The sequence below is a fragment of the Miniopterus natalensis genome, chromosome 9, assembly GCF_054644295.1.
Source record: "Miniopterus natalensis isolate mMinNat1 chromosome 9, mMinNat1.hap1, whole genome shotgun sequence".
Taxonomy (NCBI): domain Eukaryota; kingdom Metazoa; phylum Chordata; class Mammalia; order Chiroptera; family Miniopteridae; genus Miniopterus; species Miniopterus natalensis.
Window position 1 is genome coordinate 19,887,096 of NC_142089.1, and position 6,593 is coordinate 19,893,688.

The following is a 6,593-nucleotide window of genomic DNA, read 5'->3' on the forward strand; positions in this document are numbered from 1 at the left end:
CACATCACTGTCTGTCCCTCCCTCTGTCTAAAATCAATAAAAACATACTTTTTAGAAAAGCTATAAAACAATGAAAATCAGAATTAGACTCAGATGAGTAGATAAAAGATCTGAAAAGATATGCGACAATTCAGGAAAGCATTAGATATTTAAAAAAAAGTCACTTTGAAAACTACAACTGTAATGTGAATAAACAATTGATAATCCCTAGAGAAATAGAGGATGGAAAGGATGAAAATATCTTGAGATTTTTTATGGAATACTAACAAAAGGGAATCTTACCCTTTGCACAGCATGGATGGACCTGAAAGGCATGCTAAGTGAAATAAGCCAGTGAGAGAAAGACAAACAGCATATGATTTCACTCGTGGAATCTAATGAACAAAATAAACTCAAAGATAATGGTGACTACCAGAGGGAAAGAGGGTAAAGGGGGTGGGGTAAATGGTGATGGAAGGAGAGACTTGACTTGGGGTGGTGAACACACAAGGCAATATACAGATGATGTGTTACGGAACTGTACACCTGAAACCTGTAATATTAACCAGTGTCACCCCAATATAGTAAAACATATACAAAAAAAGTCAAGGTTTCAAGAGAAAGCTATACTGACTAAAGATCACCTGATACCTGTAAGTAAAACCACAAGTCCAAAGCAATGAAAAATACTGAAAACTATATAGCAGTCCTTGTGGCACTACCACTCCTTTGTGAAGTTCACCATCCAAATATTCTTTTGTCTTAATTCGTGGTAAAATCCCTGGTTCCAAACCAATAGGTAAATTGAGACCCAGTCTCCCTAAGGCACAAAGTAAAATATCAATAAATTATCCAATGCAAAAATGATTCCTCTTTAGGTCTATTACTGCCAAGGGCAAACTTTTTCTACTGCTCAATCCAAAACCCTTTTCTTAGACACACACTGGCCTTCCTTGTTCTTTTCAATGTAGGACTGCTTTCTAATCTGTTGGGATTACTGCTCCACCATCCGCCATTTAGGTGTTTTCTTCCTCTCCATACCACAGACTGAGTCATTCTCCAAAGTACCTCTTCCTCAGTGTCCTCAAAGAGTCACTAGTCCCTTTTCCTTTTAGAAATTGAGATATATATAATCATTTTATGGAAACAATATAAATGTCCCAACCATCTCAGCTGAGGCATCAGATGAGAGAAATAGCCATCTTTTAAGACAATAGCCATCCACCTCAACAGTCTTCAGAAGTCTCCAGCTCCAGCCTCCATCTGCCTAGCTGAGCCCAGTCAACACCATTAGTTGTCCTGACCTACCAAGCACTAGATAACTTCTGCTGTGCTAAGAATAGATCACAGTGAGCAAGGAGTAAGGGAAATTAGGAGGCAATTTTAACCTAGGTGATTTCAGTGCCTCTTGTTCAAGAGGTTAGTAAGAACAAGGAAGAGCTCTTAGAAAAAAGATCAAAATCCAAACATGGCCTAGGAAGCCTTCCATGCGCTGGCTTCTACTCTCACCTCTTAATTATACAACTCCCATGGCCCTTCACTTTAAAAATTAAATTCTGTAACATAATTTATCCAAATACACAATTTGGTTTTAGTATATTCAGGTATGTACATGTCACCACTAATTTTAGATAGGGTTTTTTTTTTTTCCTTTTGTAAAATATATTTTTATTGATTTCAGAGAGGAAGGGAGAGAGAGAAACATCAGTGATAAGAGCACACACCCCTTGCCCAGCCAGGCGTGGCTTAGCGGTTGAGCATCGACCTCGGATCCAGGCGATCGGGCTTCACGGTCAGGGCACATGCCCGGGTTGCGGGCTAGGCAGCGATCAATGACTCATCATTGAGGTTTCTCTCTCTCCCCATCCTTTCTTCTCTCTGAAATCAATATATTTCTTTTAAAAAAAGAGCGAGATCACACTCCCAACTGGGGATTGAGCCCACAACCCAGGCATGGGCCCTGACCAGGAATCAAACCGTGATCCCCTGGCTCCTAGGTCTATGCTCAACCATTGAGCCACGTCTGGCCAGGCGTAGATGGCATTTTCATTACCTCAGAAAGAGACCCTGTATCCTTCAGCAATCACAGACCTATTCCCCATTACACTCCCCCCCTCCTCAACCCTGATCCCCAGTCCCAAACAACCACTAATCTACTATGTACATTTTCTTGTTTTGACCATTATTTTAAATATGTCTTTATTGAGTTCAGACAGGAAGGGAGAGGCAGAGACAGAAACATCAGTGATGATTGGCTGCCTCCTGCATGTTCCCCACCGAAGGGTCAAACCGGCAACCCGGGCATGTGCCCAGATTGGGAATCAAACCTCAATCAGGATCATACATAGATGCTCAACCCGAGCCATACGGGCTGAGCTGTTTTGACCACTTTATAAGTAGAATAATCTATGTGGTCTTTTGTGACTGGCTTGTGCTTTCAAGATTCATCTATGTTGTAGCACACATATATCACCATTTCATCCCTTTTTATGGCTGAGTGATACTCCCTTGTTTGGATATACAATTTGTTTACCCATTCATCAGTTCATGGACATTTGTTTCCACCTTTTCACTATTATGAATGATGCTAAACATTTACAAATTTTTGTGAATGTGTTTTTGTTTCTCTCAGGTGTTGGAATTGCTGAGCCACTGGGTAATGGCTTAAGCAACTACTAGACTGTTTTTCAAGGTGGCTGCACCATTTCAAATTCCTACTCCCAACACTTATTTTTTTGATTCTAGACACTCAAGTGGGTGTTGGGTATCTTCTCCCCCAACCCAGTTTTACCGAGGTTTAAGTGTATATTGTGATTTGATATAGTCATGTGCTACTTAATGACAGAGACACATTCTGAGAAATGTGTCATTACATGACTCCATGGTTGTGCAAACACCAGTGTATTTACTATATAAGCTTGTAGAGCATATTACTGTATGAAACAAGATTAAATCAAGCACAAGAAAAAATTATGCATTCAAGACACAGTAAACACAAGATGAGGCTGTTCCTGGTGTAACACGGCATACTGACAGCAATCTTTTTTTATAAGTAGAAAGAGTACACTGTAAAACGGGTGGGAAACGTCCAGCCCGCAGGCCATATAATCATTTGGTCTGGCCCTACCAAGGCCTCACCAAAGAGAAGCAGTAGTTCCAGGCATCACATTAGGGGTGAGTTAATTAAATGTTTGACCAAATATAGAAGGCTAATTTTTAAGTTGATAATTTTGTATGGCCCACAAATTGTTATATCCAAATGGCCCTCGGCAGAAGAAAGGTCCTCATCCCTGCTCTAAAGTAACAAAAGTATAGTGAATACACCAGCCAGTTAGTATCAAGTAGTGTGTTAAGCACATAATTGTATATGCTATATTATACAATGGCAGCGCAGGATTGCTTACACAAGCATCACAGAGGTAATATATGGCACTTCAACATTATGACACCTACGTCACTAAATAGAACACCTATGTCACTAATGGAACTTTTCAGCTCCATTAATTTTCTTAGACCACCGTATACACAGCCCACTGTAGGCTGAAACATCGAGGCACAACTCTCTCTATATATATACACACACATACACACACATTGTAAAAGTACCTATCACCTCACATTTTTTGTGTGAGAACATTTAAGTTCCACATTTAGCAAATTTCAATCTACAGTGCACTGTTAACTGTAGTCAGCATGTTATTTGTTAGAGCCTCAGACCTCATTCATCTTACAGCCAAGTTCTGTAATGTCTTTGCTGATTTCAGAAAGAGGAAGGGAGAGGGAGATAGAAACATCAATGATGTCATTGGTCGGCTGCCTCCTGCACACACACACTGGGGATCAAGCCCACAACTCAGGCCTGTGCCCTGACTAGGAGTCAAATTTCAATATCCTGGATCATAGGATACTGCTCAATCACTGAGCCAGGCCAGCCAGGCAACAGGTGAGTTTTGAAGTGCTATCTTATGGTTTTGATTTGCAATTCCCTACTGACTGATGTCAAGCATCTTTTTATGTGCTTATTGGCCATTTGTTCTCATTGGAGAAGTTTCTATTCTAAACCTTGGCCTATTTTTTAATTGAGTTTTTAAATTGTGTCCTTTACATATTCTGGATAGAAGTCTCTTAGTTTTCATTTTCTTGATGGTATCCTTTAAAGCACAAAGTTTTTAATTTTGGTAAGTTCAATTTATATATTATTTTGTTGTTGCTTTTTAAACTCAAGGTCATGAAGATTTACCCATTTCCCCCAAGTTTCATAGTTTTCATTGCTACATTTAGATGTCTGAACCACTTTTAATTTCTATATATAGTGTGTGGTAAGGGGCCATACGAATCTTAGAATCAGTTTATCTTCATGAAATCAGCTGGGATCATGTTGAATCTGTGTTTAGAGAACACTGCCATGTTAGTAATTCTTTCAATCCATAAACGATGTTTTCCTAGTTGGATCTTCACAATTTCTTCCCAAGTCTTCCACTCTTTCATTTTAAAGTGCCACGCTCACCCCGCAGGGCGTGGCTCAGTGGTTGAGCATAGACCTAAGAACCAGGAAATCGGGGTTCAATTCCCAGTCAGGGCACATGCCCGGGTTGCAGGCTCGATCCGCAGTTGGGGGCATGCAGGAGGCAGCCGATTAATGACTCTCTCATCATTGATGTTTCTCCTTTCCTCTCTCTGAAATCATTAAAAAAATAAATAAATAAAGCTTTAAAGTGCCATGCTCCCTCTTGCCTCAGGCATGTTTGGAATTAAACCCATTATGAGTGCAAAACATATTACCCCATATATCATGTAATAAAATCTTGTGGATTTTACCATGTTATACGTTCTGAGCTGCTTAGGCTTGCTCTCCCTCTACCTTGTCTTTACACTTAATGGCACCTGTCAGGCATTGTGCCAAGTATTTAAAATACCAACTACTAATCAACATACAACCCTGCTAGGCAAGGATTATTTAATCCTACTTAATATTTGAGGTTAACTTGTTAAACCTTAATGGTCTCTCCCAGGGTTCCCAATCCCTACAGTACTAAGGACCTATTAATTTTCCCCTAAAGATTCAACAGTCTAAAAGCTTACCAATTAACATATTTCTCTACTTTGCTATCAAATATAAAAGTTTCAGATCTTCTAATTACATGGTATAACTAGGGAGAGTCCTGTGAGCCCTGACTGGCTGTATTTGAAAATACAATAGCCCTGGCCAGGTAGCTCAGTTGGTTAGAGCATCATTCCCAATAAGCCATGGTTGCGGGATGGATCCCCGGTCAGGGCACATACAAGAATCACCTAATGAATAAGTGGAACAACAAATTGACGTTTCTCTCTCTAAAATCAATAAATGAAGTTTTTTTTTAAAGAAAATACCATGTACTACTCTTGTGCCAGGAAATGTGTCAAATGCTTTGTACATCATCTTTTATCCAAGTGACCCAATTAAAGATAGTGTGTGCATTTTACCAATGGGCAAACTGCAACTTGCCAGATAATGCAGCTGGGCAAACTGCAAAATACTTATACTCTAGTTAAGAGCCCATTTGCCTCTCCTTTGTTAATAGCACTGCAGATTGTTTTTGCCTTGAGATCCACAAAGCTTCAGAACAGTTGGCAATCAGAAAGGGAAAGTTAAACCAAAAAATGGACTCAGAAAAGACTCTTGATTTGGGATGGCTGGCCTCCCTTGGCTATTTGAAAAAATACGGGGCCAGGCCAGGCGTGGCTCAGCGGTTGAGCATCAACCTAGGATCCAGACGACTGGGGTTCGATCCCCGGTCAGGGCACATGCCTGGGTTGCGGGCTCAATCAATGACTCTCTTGTCATTGATGTTTCTATTTCTCTCTCTCTCCTTTTCTCTCTCTGAAATCAATAAAGATATATTAAAAAATAAAATAAATGTAAAAATACGGGAACCACAGAGAAGAATGACTACGATAATAAAATAAAATAAAACACACAGCAGAATCTTGGTCTCATCCCTGGTATTGACTATACAGTTTTTCAGAGCAAAGTCCATGGGAGCAGCGACTGCTATGATATTCAACTCTCTGGCTATTTTACCTAATCTCAAATAAACTGTTCTGTATTCCAACTTTCTTCTCCTTAATCACAGCAAGCTCATAAATTTGTACTTTAGGTATAAAACCTACAGAGTAAAAGCCCTGGACGGTGTGGCTCAGTTGGTTGGAGCATTGTCCCTCACACCAAAAGGTTGCGGTTCAACTCCTGGTCAGGGCACGTACCTAGGTTGCAGATTCCCGGTTGGGGCACATAGAGGGCAGCCATTGATGTACCCTCTTATGTGTATATTTCTCTCCCTTCCCCTCTCTCTTAAATCAATAATCATGTCCTCAGGTGAGAACTAAAAAATTATATTATGTATCTTGATGACATCAGGTTAGGACAGAAGGGCCATCTAACTGATTAGTAATTAAGAGGTTGAAGTAGCTCTGCCAACAAAGCCTCAAGAAATAAGAGTCCTGAATTATATAATCTGTTCTACGTCCAGAATATGGAACATCTTTCTTTTAAGTCACCTAGAAACAAGTTGATAACATAGGAAAATTCTAGAAAATGAAAGAGTCCTACTTAAAAACAGAATAAAAGGACAATC